The sequence below is a fragment of the Castor canadensis genome, chromosome 9 (assembly GCF_047511655.1).
Source record: "Castor canadensis chromosome 9, mCasCan1.hap1v2, whole genome shotgun sequence".
Lineage (NCBI taxonomy): Eukaryota > Metazoa > Chordata > Mammalia > Rodentia > Castoridae > Castor > Castor canadensis.
Genome location: NC_133394.1, coordinates 35,814,109 through 35,835,446, shown reverse-complemented (window position 1 = coordinate 35,835,446; position 21,338 = coordinate 35,814,109). Strand labels below are relative to the sequence as shown.

The 21,338-nt window shown below is 37.7% G+C and overlaps 1 long non-coding RNA gene across 1 annotated transcript; it reads right to left on the bottom strand.

Annotated features, from left to right (window-relative positions):
* Positions 1-5,144: 5,144 nt before the first annotated feature.
* On the bottom strand, positions 5,145-21,305 carry LOC141410855 (uncharacterized). Its single transcript, XR_012435627.1, has 2 exons — positions 21,044-21,305; positions 5,145-9,493 (listed from the first exon to the last, which is right to left on the bottom strand). It is a non-coding gene; the product is annotated as an uncharacterized lncRNA (long non-coding RNA).
* Between the last annotated feature and the right edge of the window lie 33 nt (positions 21,306-21,338).

Sequence of the window (21,338 nt, the reverse complement as noted above, 5' to 3'; positions counted from 1 at the left end):
GGGTTTGAATTCAAAGCCTCATGCTTGCTAGGCATTTCCACTTGATCCACACCCCAGCTTTTGAGGGCGTTTCTAAAATGTCTGCAACTGACTGGGTTTCTCCAAAAAAAAAAAAAACACCCTTACCTGTAAATAGTTGCACTGGTCCAGCACCTAGGCATCTTCTCTCCTAAACCAATTCTCTTGGTTTTACCTTTAAAAATGTGTTCAGAATCAGCAGATGGAGCAGACTGTTGCCAACATGGTCTAAAGCCTTATCTCTAGATTGAAATGGCCTCCTGAGTGGTTTTCCTCCAAACCTTAGTTTCCCTCTAATTCAGATTGAAAGCCAAATACTAAAAGGCATCTATATTACTACAAACTTTACCCCACCTCTTGTACCTCTACATCCTAATCACTCGTTTGCCCCACCACTATCTCAGCTCTCCCAGAAGTCACTAGGCTGCTGAGAGTTATGGTAGGCTTCCTCCATGTGAAGATGTCTGCCTTTGTTCTTCCTTTTGCCTAGAATGATCTTACATCACATACCATATGGCTTCCTGTAGATCTCTGCCCAAATATCGCCAAATCAAGAGGTTTCTTAATGTATATGACTTTTTTTTTTGGATCCTTCTACATAACACATTAACACATCACTACTACAGAGTTCACTATCATTTACCTTGCATGCATGTAATAAATTTATAGTATATTACACCAACAATACTGATTGGTTGCTTTTCAGCTCCACCTTAGAACTAAAGCTCTTTTAAGAACAGGATTTTTTTCTTTTTTGTTGTGTGTGACTAAATGACTTGGCAGTTTGTAAGTGGTAAGATGTTTTACAACTATGAGTTAATTGGTTACCTTACCAAAGTAAATTTTCAAGTTCTAAGTATAAGACAAAATTAGTCTCCTTTACTCCCTTGACTTCTCTGAGTAAAATGATCATAGTGAATAGTTGATTTTCTGTCAGTATGGATGACTATCCTGAACAGTTTTGTGCAACTTAATGGGAAGACTTGGATATATTGTACAAATTCTGGGGTTTTGTTGTGCTATTTCCATAGGTGCATATAAGATGCTTTCAATACTCTTACATCCCTCTGTTTTCTCTCCCATCTCCCCTGTAGTCTGTTTTGCTTTCATGACTTTGTTCCCCTGCCTGCCCCTCAGTTTTCACAAATGAGAGAAATACTTGGCTTTGTGGGACTGGCTTAACATCTCTAACTCCATCAGTTTTTCAGCAAACATTATTTCATTTTTTAATGAGAGTAACCTCATTGTGTTACATACACCACATTTTCTTTATCCATTGGTTGGGCACCTAGTCTGATTCCATAATTGGGATATTATGGAAATTGTGCTGCAACAAATATGGGTATAGAGAGAGGTATGTATGTAGTATGCTAACGACAATTATTTTCAGGGGATATACCCAAAACTGGTAGGGGTGGACCATGTAGTTTTTTTAAGGAACGTAACCGATTTTCATAGTGGTTACGCTAGTTTGCTTTTGTACCAGCAGTAAATAAGTTCCTTTTGCTCCACATCCTCACCAGTACTTACCTGTTTTCTTGAAGATAGCTGTTCCATGAGGTGGAATCTCAGAGTAGTTTTGTGTTTCCCAGATGGCTAAACTCTGATGTTGAACACTTAATGATCTATCAGGAAGGATCTAGGTGTGGTACACACCTGAAATCCTGGAAGTCAAGAGGCTGAGGCAGGAGGATTAAGAAGTGGAGGCCTGGGTTAGATATGGTGGCTCACATCTATAAATCACAGCTACTTGGGAGTCGGAGATCAGGAGGATCGCGTTTTGAGGCCAGCCCAGGAAAAAAATTTAGAAAGACCTTCCCCTCCAGCCCTCCCCCGCCACCCCGCAGTCTTAACCAACAAGCCAGCTGTAGTGGCATGAGCCTGTGGTCCCAGCTACACAGGAGGCATAGACAGGACTGCAGAGCAAGGCTACCGCAGGGAAAAAGTGGGAGAAATTCTCTGAAAAAAACCACAAGAGCTGTGGGTGTGGCTCAAATGGTAGAGTGCCTGCCTAGCAAGTGTGAGATCCTGAGCTCAAACTCCAGTACCACCAAAAAAAAAAAAAAAAAAAACAAAAACGTTGGAGACCCTGTATTAAAAAAATACGGAGTACAGGCTAGAGAAAAACTGAAACAAGGAAACCAAAGAGGAGACAACATAAGCAGAAGCCAGCTTTCATCTTGAAAACTCAAGTGTAAAGCGAACATGAGAATTTCCATGGTCCTAACAAAAAGCCCAGATGCACTCAGAGAGTGGTATTAAGTAGGAGAAACACACCCCTAAGAAGCAGGAATCTGGTTACTTTGAACCTTGGTGTTCTGTGACAGGAGAATATTATAAAAATTTGAAATAATAGTGTGTGAAGATTTCTGATTCCAGAAAACTCAAAGGATATCATTCTTAAAATGAATTAAAATCAGAGCAGCCAAAGCAAAATATTCAGGAACTCAATAGCCAAAGGTTTAAACTTTAATAATTTTTATTTTTTGCGGTACTGGGATTTGAACTTGGCTTCATGCTTGTTAGGCACTCTACCATTTGAACTACTCCCTCAGCCCTAGCACACAGTTTAAAAACAGAAAAAGTGTAAAGGAACATGGAACTATGGGAGCTAGCCAATCTTCAAAATTTTCAAACATTAGCTCATTCAATTTGAAGAGGAAAAAGTTAAACTATATTCCCTGATGACTTAATCGTGTATATAGAAAATCCTAAAGGATTCACAAAAAGCTAATTCAAGTTTATGAAATACAAAATAATAGAAAAATCTAAAATTTAAAAATTCCATTTACAACAGCATAAAAAATAATGGGAATAAATTTATGGGAGTGGAAAATTTGTACCTTAAACTATAAAGCATTTCTGAAAGAAATTAGAGAAGTCCTAAATAAATGGAAACATGCTGTATTAATTAGATTTAATATTGAGATAATGTGTTTCTCAAAGCAATCTACAGAGTCATTGTAATCCGTATCAAAATCTAAATGAGTGTTTCCCAGATATAGAAAAGAATTAAAAATTCATATGTAACTGTAAAGAGTCAAGCAATCTTAAAAAAAAGAACAAAGGTAAAAGACTCATACTTATTCCTGAATTTCCTACAAGGCTACAGTGATCAAAACAGTGGTACTAGAATAAGGATAAACATAATTCAGGAAATAGAATTGAGAAATCCCTACATTTATGGTAAATTGGTATTTAACAAGGGTGACAAGGCCACTCTGGAGCAAGTCTCCTAAATGATGTTGGGGCAACTATATAGTATACGCAAAAGAGTAAGTTGAATTTGGCAATACTCAAATCTGATACCAAAGCACAAGCAACTAAAATGACTTTCATTAAAATTACAAACTTGTGTGTCAAAGGGCACAAGACATTACAGAATGAGAAAAATATTTGCAAATTACATATCTGTTAAGGGCCTAGCATCCAGAATATAGTTTATAAAAGTCAAGAAGAAAAGTAACCCTAATAAAAAATAACCAAAAAGATAATGAGCAGCCATTTCTCCAAAGATATACAAATGGCCAGCAAGCAGAGGAAAAGATGCTCAATATCCTTAGTTGGAGAAATGCAAATCAAAAACGATACATTACAGCCATTAAGATGGCTGTAATATTTTTAATTAAAAATAAGTTAGGATTTGTAGAAACTAGAACCTTTCAACATTGCTGGTAGGAGCATAAGATGGCACAACTTCTATGAAACACAGTTTGGAAGCTCCTCAAAAAGTTAAAACGAAGCCAGGCACAGGTGGCTTGTGCTTGTAATCCTAGCTACTCAGTAGGCAGGGATCAGGAAGATCGAGGTTGTAAGCCAACCCAGGCAAACACCCTATCTTGAAAAAACCCATCACAAAAAAGGGCTGGTGGAGTGGCTCAAGCTGTAGATCCTGAGATCAAACTCCAGTACTGAAAAAAAATTACTATATGACTCAGTGTACACCCAAAAGAATTGAAAACAGGGATTCAAACACACTTGCAAGTGAATGTTTGCTATTGAAATTACCAAAAGGTGGAAACAAGGAAGGAAAGAGGGAGGGTGACAGGGAAGAAGTAATGAATAAATAAATTCTGGTATTTCCATATAATGATATGTTATTCAGCCATAAAAAGGAATGTCACACTGATACATGCTTCAATATGCTTGGATCTTGAAATCATTATGGGAAGGGAACAAAGCCAAACATAAAAGGTACTACTTGTATGATTCTACTTATATCCAGAATAGTTAAATCTACAGAGACAGCACCCTGGTATGTGCCAGGGACAGGGAAGAAGGGAGACTAGGGAATGACATCTCAGTGGGCACAGAGTCTCCTTTGTGGGTGATGAAAATGTCTTGGAACTAAATAGAGGTAGTGGTCACGTAGCACTGTTAATACACAAAAAGACACTAAACTCTACATTTGTTGGACTGGGGTTCATTGTGACATTTACTGAAGTGCTTACAATATATCTTAGTTAAATTCACCCCCTCCATCATTCTCCTTTCTCTCCCTTCCTCCCATTCTTAGAATAGTTTCAATTGGTCTTGAAACTATGTATACATGAGTATACAGTATTTCTACCATATTCATCCTTCTACACCTTTTCCTTATATTCCCCATCTGCCACTGGTGTCTACTCCTGAGACAGGACACGTTTTACCTCTGTTTTTGGAAAAAAAGACATTTTTGCTTAAGATATCTATACAGTTTCATTATATTTGAACTGTAATTTTTTTGGTTTTTTTGAACTGTACATTTAAGTTAATTTTATATGAATTTTACCTCAAAAATATATCAGCCACAATAGATAGTAATAGCCAACACTTAAATAATACTTTTTAGATGCCATACTCTGCTGAATTCTTTTCATATATTAACTCTTAATTTTCATAACTTGTACATTTATTAGCTATATGTTTATGTTATTACAGGTGGGGAAACTAAGGGAAAAGAAACTAATGTACTCATGGCAGAGGTTGAGATCTAAGTCTAAAAACTTAGGGGTGGGGGTTGGCCATTCTGGGATTTGAACTCAGTGCCTCCTCCTGCTAGGCAAGCATTCTCCTCTTCAGTCACACCCAGCCCATTAAGCTTTAGTGACTTTTCAGATGGGGTTTCTCACTTTTTGCCATGGCTGTCCTTGGGCCACAATCATCCTACTTACCTGCACACCTCCCATGTAGCTGTGGGTGTAGGTGTGAGCCACCATACCTAGCTACAATCTTACCTTTAGAACATTATGGTAGATAAAACAGAAGTTTAAATTTTGAGTAAAGAGTAAAAGACTATAAAATGACAAATCAGATTTGAAAATTAACCAAAAGCAGTAATTCCAGAAATTAAAAAATAGAACTTAAACTCAGAGAATAGGTTTAATAAGCTAGTAGTCACAGCTGACTAAAGAATTAGGGGAGTAAAAGACACGAAGAAATGATTCTGAATGTGGTACAAATAAGGGAAGAATTTAAGAAACATGGAGAAAAAGTTATGTCTAACATGTATCTGATTGGAACTTGAGTGCAGTTACTGCCTCTAAGCTCCAGATGCAACTTGCAATATATCTTATGTGATAGCTGAATTCTTTTCAGAATTTCTTTTTTTTTAAAGTGGAGGTTATGTTAAGCTCTCTCAGTAAAGGGTATTGGAGGGGTATGGCCAGCAGATTTTCTCCTGCTATTTATGGTGTGGGATGAGGGTTAGCTGGTGTGACTGTGAAGACAAGAAATACATATTCACAGGCCCAGAATACTATCTGTGTTTGTGCGCAAGACCTTGCAGCTTTGACCTGATGATAACTTTTTCCTGCCTTCTTGACAAAGAAACCAGTGCTCTCTCGGCCTACACAGAGCTATCTGTGGTGTGGGGAGTCACACACCTAAACTTGTGCCTTCTATCTGTTTCTGCATAGTTTACCTGTGGCCCAGGGATTCAAGCAGAAGGGCCACTCTCTTTATCAGTTCCTGTTTAGTCTGAATGCTGGAAAGGGGGCTGATTACTCAGACTTCCACATCATCATTGTGCGCACACATTGTGTACCATTGTGTGCCTCCCTATTTATAATCTACACAGTGGCCAGTTGCTGGCTCAGCCACTCCAGACTGGCTCAGTTCTGGTTAATCAGCAAAGTTTTTGTGATCCAATAGGATGAACTACAGGTTGTCCAAAAAAGATCTGAGAACCTCTTTCAAGTTTGTTTTTCCTTGGATATGATCCTTCAGCTTTAGGGTTATCATATGTTTCCTTATATTGTCACCCTTTTATCATAGTATGTAATTCTTTATATTAAACATCTCCTGCTTAACTTACTGTGTGAGTCTTCTCTCTTGACTGGACCTAGACTTATAAAAAAGAGTGAATGAGCAAAAACAGTTTTTGAAAAGAAAGTGGCTAGTTATTTTCTACATGTCATTCGATATCCTAAAACTTTCCAATGGAGTGTGGGTGGGGAGAGAGAGAGCACTAGGTGTGATGACTCATGTCTGTAATCCTAACTGTTTGGGAGGCAGAGATCAGGAGGATTGTGGTTTGAGGCCAGCTTGGGTAAAAAAGTCCTTGAGACTCCATCTCAACCAATGCAAGTGTTGAGCATAGTGATGCACACCTGTCATCCCAGCTACATGTGGGAAGCTTAAGGCAAGGATTACAAAGCAGGCCCACAGGACATCACCATAAGACTCTATTTGAAAAAGAACAGAAGCAAAAAATAGCTGGAGACATGGCTCAAGTTGTCGAGCACCTGCCTAGTAAGCGTAAGCTACTGAGTTTAAACTCCAGTAGCGCCAAAAAAGAAAAAGCCAAATAAATTCCAGTACCTGTCAGGCGTGGTATCTTATGCCTGTAATTCTAGCTACGTGGGAGAAAGATAAGGAGGACTGCAGTTCAAGGCCAGCAAAACGTTCTCAATACCCCATCTCAACAGAAAAAAAGCTGGGTGTGGTGACATGTGTCTGCCATCCCAGCCACAGCAGGAAGCATAAAATAGGTGGACTGCGATGCAGTCTGGCCTGGGCAAAAAGTGAGACCCTATCTCCAAAATAACCAGAGCAAAAAGATCTGGAAGTGTAGTTCAAATGGTAGAGTAACTGCCTAACAAGCTCAAAGCTTTGAGTTCAAACTCTGGTATCGTGACCCCCATCCCCAACCAAAAAAAACAAATCCAAAAAAACCTAGACTGAAATATACAAAAGAAATGTTTAAAGCAAGTAGAAAATGAAAAGTATATTGATTATATTCAAAGATGCAATAGGGAGATTGACTTAAGAGCAAAAATGAAAGATTCCTCAACAACAATAATGGAAACAGAAGATCGTGGAACATTACCTTCAAAGCACTGAGAGAAAATAGCATCGCCCTAGCATTCTCCATCAAAAACAGTATCTTTCAGGAATAAGGATGCATGATGTGGATTTGAGAAACACATTGAGAAAACAATGAATATATAGTGTATGATGCTTATTTGTGTAACAGCCACAAAGAGGCAAGATTAACCTATGGTGATAGAAATTACAACAGTGGTTACCTGGGATCCGAGAAAACTAAACAGAAGCACAAGGGAAATTTCTAGGATAAAATTTTCTGTATCTTGATGGGTTACAGTGATTATATAAGTGTTTACATTTGCCAAAGTATACATTTTTTTTTGTAAGACGGGTTTGAACTCAGAGCTTTGCACTTGCAAAGCAGATTGTCTACCACTACCATTTTAGTCTTGAGAACTCTTTGTTTGGGGTTGTCTGATCCTCTCAATTGCAGCTTCCCAAGTAGCTAGTATTACAGGTGTGAGCCACTGGCACCCAGCCCAAAGTATACAAATTTGATTTGAACTGTTCACTAGAAATATGAACATTATATGTTTCCTCTAAAAAAATAAGAGTGAACTAAAGAACTATTAAATGAATAAAAACTGATAGTTTGGGCTGGGAAAAATAAGTACAGGTTGAGTAAAGAGACATATCTTCTTTACAAACAAATTCCAGCTAATAAATCAGAAGGGATGAAGGAAATGGACAATCATCCTTGCCACACTACAGTCACTGCAGGAAACATTCATGGAGGGAAGCTAAATTAGTGAGTGAAAGTTTAAGCAGTTCCAGGATATGCACATAGACTCAAAATGTCTCCCCACCCCAGTATTTGTTAATTATAAGGAATAAAAAGTATCTTCATAGTTTCTCCATAGTGGAGGAACTTGGCAGACACCACCTTAACCACTCAGGAACAAAGTTAATAAAACCAGCAATACATAGCAACATCATCTACATCCAAGATCATGGGCTGAGAAGGACATTTCACCTCTGTGGTGTCCTTCCCATTCATGTAGAACCTCTATCTCATTATGCAAAATCTCAAACTCAAATTGAGGAGCATTCTACAAAATAGCTGACAGTACCCTTCAAAATGTCAAATTTGGGCAAAGAAAGACTATAAGGAAATGTCACAAATTGGAGGAGTCTAAGGAAATGTGACAATTTAAATAGAATGTAATATTCTGGATTGGATCCCCAACACAAAAAGAACATTGATGGAAAACTGGTAAGTCTAAATAAAAGTCTGCAGATTACTTAACAGTACTGTATCTTATTGATTTCTTAGATTTGATTAGCCTTCTATGGTTATATAACTTGTTAATATTAAGGAAATCTGGCTGACTTGTATAGAGGAAATCTGACTCTTCTGTAAACCTAAAATTATCTGAACATCAAAAGCTTTTTTTAAATAATAGATCTAAATGTATAATAAAAAACTACAGAATTTTTAGAGTTTATCATAAGGAACAATGGAGGCTGACAAGTCTCAAGATCTTTAGGGTGAGTCAGGGAAGCTAGCGCTGCAGTTCCAGTCTGAGTGTGAAGGCATGAGACCAAAGAGAACCAATAGTGTGGTTCCAGTCCAGAGGTAGCAGGCTTAAGACTCAAGAAAAGCTGGCATTTCAAGTATGAAGGCAGGAAAAAGCCTGTGTCCTGCTTCTAAGGCAGGCGCAGTCATGTGGTCAAACCTTGAATTTATAACTATCGTCTTCCACTACCCATTCCATATTTCCTTTGCCTTCAACAAGCATCTCATCTGGTCATGGTTTTTCACCTGATGGGTTGGTCCAAACCTTCATTCCTGAGGAATCTGGGTCATTAGTAGACCTGCCTGGATTGGGTCACTGTAGTTTTCCATTAGCTTAAATCACAGGGCAGAGTAATATCCTAAGGGATGACCTATGTTCAAGACATATTCCTCCTTTTCTCCATTGTGAAGTAGTAGTCCAAATCTCCCTGGGGAGTCAGGATCAATTGACCTAGCAAATATCATAACTGCCCTCTTTACCTATTTATTCAAGACACAAGGAGTCCGAATGGCCAGACAGAATTCTTCCTGTTCAATGCAGTAATTTCTGTGTCTTTGATAGAAGCATTCTCCTCTTCGGAATGAAGACTTCCAGGCTAGCAGATCATAAGGTTACTATGTCAGTGACTTCTCATCACTGTGACAAAATGCCTGCGAATGATAAAGTGTAGAGAAAACACTAAAAGAATATCCAAATTAGACAAGAAGAAAAAAAATGGATGGGAGGGCAACTGAAAATCTCAGAAAAGACAGGAGAAATAGAAGGCACAAGTTGATAGCAGTAAACAGATATAACAGCTGGGGATGTAGCTCGGTGGTTGAGTGTCTAGTATGGATGAGGCTCTGGGTTTGATCCCTAGTACTGCAAAAAAATAAATAAATCCAGATATATTTTTTAAAGTAATGAGGTTGAATTACCGAATTAAAGCACAAAGATTTTCAGACTAAAGAAAAAATGTAAAGATGCCTCCCTGATATTTAAAAGTAAATAAAATATACATAGAAAAGTTGAGCCCCTGGAGAGGAATTTTTACTGTTGAATTTCTATTTCCACAATTGTGTTGTCGAATATGGTGTTTCTAGCCATATGTGGCTATTGAGTGCTTGAAATACGACAGGTAAGAAATTTACATGTTTTCCATTAAACCATTAAACACAACTTTATATTTCAGTAAAGACATATTTCACCCTGGCCATTGCATCAAATATAGTATTATTACTATAGAGTGCATGTCAAGTAGGTAGGTCAATACTGGTATATTAAACTTATCATCAATCTCATCAGTTACCAAAAGATTGATTCAGTTTGGTTTTTTTTTCTGTGCATTGCTATAATATGGTAACATGTTTATTTAACTACTTATGTGGACAGTAAAACTTACAAAGATTTTATAGAAGTTATAACTAATAACGAAATTAAATATTTATTATTTTAATTTTTTTGGCAGTACTACAGTTTGAACTCAGGATCTCACACTCATCAAGAAGGCACTCTACCACTGAGCCACTCCACCAGCCCTTTTTGGTGATGGGCTTTTTCGAGACAGGGTCTCACCAACTATTTGCCTGGGCTGGCTTTAAACCTCGATCTTGTGGTCTCTGCCTCCTGAGTAGTTAGGATTACCCACTGATGCTTGGCTATTATTTTAATCATAATATGATCGAATTATTTTCCATAGTTAAAAATAAAATGGACAAATTTTTAACTCAGTGGAGATGTAGAAGCTACATCTTGTTTCTTGACAGAAACAAGAAGAGTCTAGAAGTTAAGCTTTGTTACAGAATTCACAATAAATAACAGCTGCAATATGCTTGGGTAGAATATTAAGTCTGTTTATCTGTTGTATGAAAAACAACAATTAAGAACTATTACAGTATGAGACATTTTTAAAAAGACATTAAATATCATAAGACATTTTCTTTCAACAATCAAAAAGAACTGATCGAATTAATTGCCTGAAATCAGAATTAATTGTACAACAAAAATAATTTTTATATATTTTTACGAGTTTTTTTGGTGATACTGGGGTTTGAACTCAGGGCCTTACACTTGCTGGGAAGGGATTCTACCGCCTGAGACACTGCTCTAGCCCTTTTTCTGCTGGGTATTTTCGAGATTAGGGTCTACCAAACTATTTGCCCAGGACTGCTTCAAATTGTGATCCTCCTGGACCCTGAATCCTAAGTAGCTAGGATTACAGACTTGAACCACCAGTACTCAGCTATATTTTACATTTTTAATTGACATCTAGTAATTATACGTATTTATGGGGTATAGTGTAATATCTTAATACACATATTTGATATATAATGGTAACTGGCATATCCACATTATCTCTAATATCATTTCTTTGTGTTGAGAACATTCAAAATCCCTTCCAGTAACTTTTGAAATAATTAATTACTGTCAATCATAGATAGCCTACTGTGCTGTGGAATATTAGCAGTTATTTCTTCTAGCCAACTATGGCCCCTGTAGCTGTTAGCAATGCTGCCTCTGTTCCCCTGCCCGCCAACATTTCTAGCCACTGGTAATCACTATCCTACTCTTCTGTGAAATCAAGGTTTTTTTGGTGGTTTGAACTCAAGGACTCACAGTTGCTAGACAGGTACTCTACCACTTAAGCCATGCCTCCAGCCCAAGATCATTTTTTAAATGTCCACGTATCAGTGAAAATATTTATCTTTCTCTGCTTTATTTCACTTAACATAATGTCCTCCAGTTTCATTTATGTTGTCACAAATGCCAGGACTTCATTCTTTTTTATAGTTGAATAATACATCATTATGTATAAATACTAAATTTTCTCATTTATTCATCTCTTGGTGAGCATCTAGGTTGATTTCATATCTTGGTTACTATCAACAGTGGTGTAATAGACCACAGGAATGCAGATGTGTCTTTACCATATTGATTCCTTGCCTTTGGATGTACACTCAGTAGTGGAATTGCTGGATCATATGGCAGTTCTATTTCTAGTTTTTTTTATTAACCTCCATATTGTTTTCCATACTGGTTCTCCTAGTTTACATTCCTACCAATGGTGTATAACAGCTTTTTCTGTATCCTAACCATCATTAGTTGTTATTATTGTTGTTTTAAATTTTTATTATTTTATTATTTTTAATAGTAGACATTCTAACTGAGGTAAGAAGATAGTTCATTATAGTATTGATTTATATGTCCCTGGTGATGTACAAAATGTTTTTCATGTACTGATGGCCTTTTGTTTAACTTCATTTGATAAATGTCTATTTAGATAATTTTCCCATGTTTAAATTGGATTTTTTTTGCTGTTGAATTCCTTATACATTTAGGATATTAATTCTTTTTCAAATGAATAGTTGGTAAATATTTTCTCCCATTCCATAGGTTGTCACTTACCTCTCGATTGTTTCATTTGCTGTGCAGAACCTTTATATTTTGATATGACCTCACTTGTCAATTTTCACATTTGTTGCTCAGGGTCACATGCAAAAATACATTTGACCAGACCCATGTCTGGAAGCATTTCTCCTATGTTTTTCTTCTCATAATTTCATAGTCTGGGGTCTTAAAAATCCGTGGATTTATTTCTGGATTCTTTATTCTGGCCTATGTGTCTGTATTTGCTTCTTTGGTTACTATAGTTTTGTGATATGTTTTGAAAGTCAGGTATTGTGATGCTTCCAGCTTTGTTCTTTTTGCTTAGTATTGCTTTGGCTGTTCAGGATATTTTGTGGTCCCATATGAATTTTAAGAGTGCTTTATTTTCCATTTCTATGAAGAAAGTCATGGTATGAGTAGATAGGCATTTTAACACTATCAATTCTGTTCCATAAACATGGATGTCTTTCTATTTTTTGTGTTCTTTTCAATTTCTATCATCAGTGTTTTTTATTATTATTGTGCTGGGTGGGGTACACTGTAGCATGTATAAATGTTCTTATAATATGTCAAATACATCACACTTGAATTCACCTCCTCCACTGCTCTCTTTCATCTCCCCCCATCAGCAGTGTTTTATAGTGCTTATTCTAGAATTCTTTCACCTGCTTGGTTAAATTTATTTTGTGTGTGTGTGTGTGTGTGTGTGTGTGTGTGTGTGTGTGTGTGTGTGTTTGCTTGCTTTGAGGCAGGGTCTTGCTATGTTTTCCAGGATGGACTCAAACACCTGGGCTCACTCACACAATCCTCCTGCCTCAGCTTCTTGAGTAGCTGGGATTACAGATGTTTGCCACTGTGCTGACCCAAGACTATTTATTCTTTTTGGCTATTATAAATAGGATTACTTTCTGTAGTTATTTTTTTCATTATCTATATTTAGATAAGGTCCTTACCTTTGTAATGTTGATCTTGCATCTGGCAACTTCACTGAATTGATAAATTCTAACAATTTAATGGTGGCTTCTTTAGGTTTTTCTCTATATAAGATCATATTGGGCTGTGCAGTGGCTCAAGTGGTAGAGCACCTGCCTAGCAAACCTGAGGCCCTGAGTTCAAACCCAATACTGGACTGGAGATATGACTCAAGCAGGAGAGAGCCTACTTGGCAAGCCTGAAGTCATGAGTTCAAGTTCTGGTCCCACCAACAAAACAAAACAACACAACAACAAATCCTAGTACCACCAAAAAAAAAAAAAAAAAAACCACAAACTATAAATTTCCTAGGAGATAGCAAAGGAGAAAATTTAGATGATTTTGGGTTTGGTAATGAATTTTTATATGTAACACTGAATGCAAGATCCATGAAAGAAATAATTGATAGGCTTGGTTTCATTAAAGTTAAAATTACCTTTTTTGCAAAAGACACCATCAAGAAGGCAGTGGACTGGGGAAAAATATTTGCAAAACACATTTCTGATAAAGGACCGGTATTCAAAATATACAACTCTTGAAACTAAATAGTAAGAAAATGAATGACCCAATTTAAAAATGCAGAAAAGATGAGAACAGACACCTTACTAAAGAAGGTGGACAGATTATAAATAAGGATATGAAAGATCATGCATCATTAGGTAAATTGTAAATGAAAGCAACAATGAGATTCTAACACACACCTGTTGGAAGGACCAGCACTGCAACATCAACAATACCAAATGCTGGTGGTGATGTAAAATTATCTTCCAGCCACTTCGGAAGATAATTTGGCAGTTTCTTACAAACTGAACATATGCTTACCTTATGTGTTGGTTAATTTTATGTATCAACTTAATGTTCAGATGTTGAACTGGCCTTGACCACTTGGTCATGGTGCGTAATTCTTCTCATTCATTGTTAGTTTTATTTGCTAATATTTGTGGATTTTTTCATGTACTCACAAGAGATATTTTCCCTTAGATGTCTTTGCTTAGTTTTGTTATTAGTGTAATATTGGCTCTACAGCATGAGTTAGGAAGAATTCCCTCTCCTTCAGTCTTCTGGAAGGGATTGTTAAGGAATAGGAATAATTTCTTCCTTAAATGTTTGTTAGAACTGACCACTGAACCTATCTGGGCCTAATGCTTTCTATTTTACAAGGTTACTAATTATTGATTCAATTTCTTTAATGGATAGAGGTCTATTCAGTCTATTCTTGCATGAATTTTGGAAGATTGTATCTCTTAAGGCATTGTTCAAGTTCATCTATTCTACACTTGTGGTTATAGAGTTGTTGATGGTATTTCTTTTATATCATTTTTATGTCCACTTAGGATCTGCAGTGATACTCTCTTTTTGTTTCTGGTATAAATAATTTGTGTCATCTTTTTTTCTTACTACGGGTAAAGGCTTATCAATTTTACTGTCCTTTTCAAAGAATCCCCTTTTGGTTTTGTTGATTTTCCCTATTGATTTCCTGGTTTCAAATTCATTAATTCTGCTCTAAGTTTTATTATTCCTTTTATTTTGCTTACTTTGGATTTAATTTTCTTCATAAGGTGAAAGCTTATATTACTGGTGTCATATTTTTAAATATACATTTAATACATATATATACATTCATTGCATCCACAAGTTTTGACAAGTTGTATTTCCACTCATTCATTTAAATTTTTGCTTAAGATTTTATTGTTTATCTATGTGTTATTTATAAGTGGGTTGTTTAATCTTCAGTATTTGGGTATTTTCCAGCAACCTTCTGTTGGTGATTTGTACTTCAGTCCCATTGTGATCTGAGAGTATACACTGTGTGATTTCTATTACTTTAAATTTGCGAAGGGATGTTTCATGGCCCACAGTATGGTCTATCATGATAAACATTCCATGTGAGCTTGAGCAGAATATATAGTTGATGCTGTTGGAGTGTATTTTCAACTGTATCTCTACATCTAATTGACTGATAATGTTGTTGGGTTCAACAATATCCTTCCTGATTTTCTGCCTGATAGATCTATTACTGGCAGAAGAGTGCTGAGTCTCCAACTATATTAAGAGATTTGTCTTTCTTACAGTTCTATCAGTAGGCACATGTGCATTAACAATCATTCTGTCATTAAATCTTCTTGGAGAATTAATCAATTTATCATGATGTATAATATTTCTCTGTGTCTTGATAAGTTTTCTTGCTCTGAAATCTGCTTTCTCTAAAATTCATATAGCTCTCACTTGTTTTAATTAATATTAGCACTGTTTCTTTATTTTTAATGTCTTTCTTTTAACATGGATTTCTTACAGACAAAAAATAGTTTTTCAATATCCTCTGACAATCTTTGTCTCCTTAGTTGTTGTGTTTTAGACTATGACATTTAAAGCAAATATTGATATAGCTGGATTATGTCCATCAGATTTGTTGCTATTCACTGCCCTTGTTTTTTGTTCTTATCTTTGTTTTCCACTCTTCTGCTAGTTATGGTTTTAGCTGATTGTTTTATATGACTGTATTTTCTTTATTGCTTGGTATATACATTATATTTCTTTTTATTTTACTTTTTTCTGTGGTTGCCCTGGAGTTTGCAAGACATATTTAGGACTAATGCAAGTCCACTTTCAAATAATATTCACCACTTCATTACTTTATAATCATAAAGAATTCCTAATTTCTTTTCATGTCCCTGTGTCATTGCTGTCATTTATTCCAGAAAAGCTATGATCATCAAGAACATCATTCTATTATTTTGAACAAATTAGTATCTGCTAGGTCAAGGGATAATAAGAAAAATGTTTTATTTGACTCTGAGACTTTGACCTATATAATCTCCCTTCTCTTTGCAGAACTTCTTTTAACATTCTTTGCAGAGCAATTCTTTTGGGAACTATCTGAGAAAGTCTTTATTACTCCTTCTTTTTTTTTTTTTTTATGGTATTAGGGTTTGACCTCAGGGCCTCAGGCTTGCTCTACCACCTGAGCCATTCCACCAGCCCACTCCTTCATTTTGAGGGATAATTTTGCAAGTACAAAATTGTGAGTTTGTATAGTTTTTTTCTCTTAACACCTTAAATATTTCAGTCCACTTTCCTCTTGCTTGAATGCTCCAGAGAAGTTAGATGTAATTCTTATTGTTGCTCTTCTATAGTCAAGGTGGGTTCCACCCTACCTGCCTTTGGCTTCCTTCAAGACTTTTTCTTTCCAGTTTGAATATGATAAGCCTAGATGTATTTTTTTTCTTTTTGACATTTATTCTATTTGATGTTCTTTGAGTTTTCGGGATCTATGGTGTGATGTCTGATATTAATTTGGGGAAAATTCTCAGCATTATTCTTCCAAATGTGTCCTTTGTTCCTTTCTGTCTTTCTTTTCTTTCTAGTAGTCCCAATCCATGTATGTTACAGTTTTTGTAGTTGTGTTCTGTCTCAGACATTCAGGGATATTTTTCTCATCTCAAGCTCAAGAGATTTTTTTTTGCTCAGCCATATTCTACCTACTAATAAATCCATCAAAGGCATTCTTCATTTCTGTTAGAGTACTCTTGATCTCTAGCATTATATTTCTTAGAATTTTCACCTCTCTCTTTCATTACTTATCTAGTCTTGCATGTTGTCTACATTTTCTATTATGTCCAATAGCATATTAATCAAGTTGTTTTAAATTCCAGGTGTGATAATTTTAACATTCCCGCCACAGCTGAGTCTGTTCTGGTACTTGCTCTGTCTCTTTAAGTTGTAATTTTTTGTTGAAAGTCACACATGATATACTTGGTGAAGGGAACTGCAGTATATAGAAATGTAGCGATATGGGGGGTGGCATGAGCCCTTGCTACTGGGCTGTGAACTCCATAGTGCCTTTCAACCATTATTTCATGCCCTCAGATGGGTAGAATAGCTAAAGGGGCTGGAGCTGGGTATTTTCCTTCCCCCAGATTGGTTTAGCTTCTGGTAAAGCCCTTTATGTTTCACTCTGGTAAAACAGTTCCTTCTGAGAGCAGGTCTTGTTTAGCTAGGAATCACTGCATATCCATAATGGATATTTTTCCTCTCTCTTTCAAGAAGTATGAGGGGTTTTTTCCTCTGGTTTTTATGGCACAATTACTGGAGGCAAATTCACAAAAATATGGATGATCTCTATAGCTGGGCCGCCTTGGAATTTTAAATTCTCAGTGGTATCCACACCAGTCGTCCACCAATTTGTCAATTACAGTCCAGGCTTTCCTACCCTGTACTGTACCTCCAGAGTTCAGCTGGGAGGGGAAGTCTATTCCAGTAAGTTGCGAGTGTCTATATTTACCTGTTTGTCTCTCCAATTGGGGAGGGGTAGTGGTTTGCCCTGTGACCTTACTTCTCTTACAGGTCTAAGAAGAGTTGCTGATTTTCAGTTTGTTTGCTTTTTATTTGTTTTAGGACCCAGGGCGGGGGGTGGATTCTCAGCTTCTTACATTCCAGATGAGAAAATGGAAATCTATTATTTGTTTGCCCCACAGGTTTTTATAGATACATATTTTTTTTAGCATTCCAAGTGAATGGGATTTGGAGGACTTATCCTTTTTATTACTTATTGCATTATGATCAGAGAATGTTGTTTTCCATGTTCTTAATTTTTTGGAATTCTGTTGATATTTTCCCTGTGGCTTGGCATGTGGTTAGTTTTCTTCAATATTGTGACTATGTCAGGCACAATGAGGTCTTTATGTCTATCAGATATAAGGGTATTAATTTTGTCACCCATACCTCAAGCTCTGTGGCCCACAACCCAATCACTGCTCCTCACCCTTACCCCCAGGTGACACAATAACAGTGACAGTATTGAACTACAAATTTTCCTTTCCTATTGGAGTTGCTGAGAGATGGGCTTCTCTTATGTTACCAGAAATGTTATTACTAGTAAACAGGCAAAGTTCTCATGAGAAAGTTAAAGAAATAAAGACTGAAGAACATCTTATACTTTAATAACCAGTTTACTAGAATGAGTTTCTTTTTCTACTGCCTTCAGCAATACATGTGTTTGATCTCTCTTTCCTGTCTTTTGATGATATTTCAGTTATATGTTACATTTTTTTTGCTTATCTTCAGGTATTTAAAAAGTCTGGTTCAGTTTAATTTTAAAATTTTAGCCCCAAATCCAACTCAAATATTTTTCTCCTCCAATCACCCAGCTCAGAATTAACTTGTGGCTTGGGATTGCAGTGAAGGAGGGGGTGGTGTTCTCTTTACACCCCTCCTTACTTTTCCACCACTCCCCTTACTCTGATGGCTTCTGGCTTCCCCTTCCTTCCCTCAAGCATGAGTTGTCACGCTTGATGAGGGATGATGGGGGTTCTTAAAAAGTTTCTCCAGGGGACTACTATACATCACAGTTTGCTGACATAGGTCATTTGTCATTTGGATGAGTTCTTGGACGCTCATGGGCAGGGTCTTGTTTTATTGTCTGAAGCCTGGTTACCTTCTAAAGTGTCCTCTTGGCTCACGGGAAAGTTATGCATCCTTGACTCCAAATTCGAGTAGTGAGCATAGATCTAACTACCTTCTCTCCTTGCTCTTAGTACAACCTCAGTGGCTTTACTGTTCTCCCCAGTTTGAAAATTAAGCAGACACGGGGGGAAATACCCACCAACATGACGTTATACTTCACTTTCTTCTTTTTCTTATAACTCTGTAATTATCTCATAGGACTGGAACATCCTTGCCCTTGGTTTACCTGGGTTCTGATGAGTTTACCAACTTTTTATATTTAGAGATGGAGGAAATATTGTGACATGGCAAGGGCCAGAATGTTCCTTTGGCCTGCTGTGGCAGGACACTGACAGTACACATTATTTAGACTCTGGTGGCCTTATGTGTCTCTTTTTAAACCTGGGCATTATCATTTGTCCTAAATTTTTCAAATTTTTGAGAACATCAAATGAAATGATCAAAATGGAATCTACTTATATGGTGTAAGTTTACAGATAATCATGACAATTAAAAAATATATTTGGTTTTATGTCTTTAAATTACATTAAGTTGAGAAATTTTATGATTACTCTAAAGTTTTATTCTTCAAGGAAATGAACAAAAAATTATCCTATAAGACAATAGAAGCTACATCATGTCATCTGTGACAATCTTAATTTTAGGAGGAACACTTATTAGGTCTTTGATTTTTCATGAATACTCTCTGTTCTGATAGTGCAGTAACCTAAATGATGTCATGTTTATAGCATGGAATGAAAAGAAGAATGGCTGGGCTCCAGTGGCTCACTCCTATAATCCTAGATACCAATAGACAGAGATCAGGAGGATCACAGTGCAAAGCCAGCCTGGGCAAATAGTTTTTGAGGCCTTATGTCGGAAAGCCCTTCACAAAAAAGAGCTGGTGGGGTGGCTCAAGGTGTAGGCCCTGGGTTCAAATCTCAGTATCGCAAAACAAAACAAAAAAAAGGAAGTATGATGTCTCAATTTTTGTTTTCCTAAAAAATGATTCTCTCAAACATTTTTTTTTTCTTGGTGGTACTGGCATTAGAACTTAGGGTTTTTAGGGCTTTGTGCTTGGTAAGAAGGCACTCTACTGTTTGGGCCACCCTTCTACCCCAAACACTTCTTAATAGCAAACTGTCCACACATTGGCTTGCATGAATTTTCCTTTGATTTGACTTAACGGAATCTTTAGGATTCCTTTGCCACTCTTGTTGCCATAAGCCTTATTATCAGTGTTGCAAAGACCATGACAGCCCGTTCAGTGCCATCTGATTTGAACTGAATCTGAATGCAGTGGGTGCAGTGGCTCACCTGTAATCCCAGCTACTCAGGAAGCAGAGATGGGAAGAATTGAAGATTAAAGCCAGCCTGCGCAAAAAGTTCGCTAGATAACATCTCAAAAAAAGAAAAAAGAAAAAAAAAGGTGTGGTGACTCACCTGTCATCCCAGCTACTGCTGGAAGTATAAATAAGAGGATTGGGATCAAAAGTCCAGGCATAAACCTGAGACCCTATTTGAAAAACAACTGAAGCAAAAATGTCTATGAGTATGGCAGAGCGCCTGCCTAGCAAGTGCAAGGCCCTGAGTTCAAACTCCAGTACCGCTAAAAAACAAAAAAGTATGAATGCACTCAGAGTTAGGAAGGATTTGAACCAGCTTGATCCTTTGGCCTGGAATACTGACAGGAGAGTAGAAGCCAGGCAAGGAGGGTTCTGATCCTGTCTGCCACTGTATGACCCGCAAGTCAGCTGGTCTCTTTGGACCTAAGTCCTTCAGTTATAAAGCCATGGGGTTAGGATGGAAAACCCATAATGTCCCTTAACCAGGATTTCCAAGCTAGGCTTGTAAGAATGCTGACTCCGCAAAAGTAAATATGGTACTGTGTGGTAACTCATTTTAGCTGAACTCATTGTTGAGTTCAAGAAATGGAGGTTTTGTGGCTTGCCCCAACCCCACAGCAAGTGAAGGTACAGGACTGTAAACTCACCTCACCTGCATGTCTAACACAAGTTCCCTGGAATATAAGGAGCCTCTGCGTTGGGGCTTTATGAAATAAAAGATGTGGGCCGCCAAGAAGTATCCCTACCATGCCCTGCTTTCTCTGGGCAAGCCCTATACTCAAGATGTAGACATGTTCTCTCAGTTAATCCCCCAAACAACCCTAACAAATACCTGTTTACTGTTTACTCCTCTGAGCTCAGGGGGTTGGAGTTGCGTGACCCACACCGCGAGACCCTGCAGCACGGCCCCAGGCTCTGTGCACAGGGTGGGGAACAGAAGTCGGGCTTTGTCTCCCTGCTAGGGTTCTCTGCGGGGGAGAAGAGCCTCTCTACAACGGGTGTTCACACATTGTTGGTCCCTGATATCTCGTAGATTGTGTCACTTTGCGCCCACGATAAGTGTGTCCCACTTACCTTATAAGTTCTTGTCTCCCGCTGTATGTAAGGGGGAGGAAACGCTGCAGGAGGGAGCACACTGCACAGACCCCCTCCCCTCGCCCCAAGCCTGGAGCGCTTTCCGATGCCCGCACCTGCGACGCTGGAGTTCCCGCCTCCGCGTCCCTGTGGCCAGTGGGGCAGGGAGCTCCGCCGTTCTGAGGGCGGGTCCTGGCCCTGATCCTGGGGGCGGGTCCTAGAACTCCGGGGCGGGGACAGCAGAATCCTAGGCTTGTAGGAAGCTGACCGGTGGCTTCCCCTCCCCTCGGGTCCC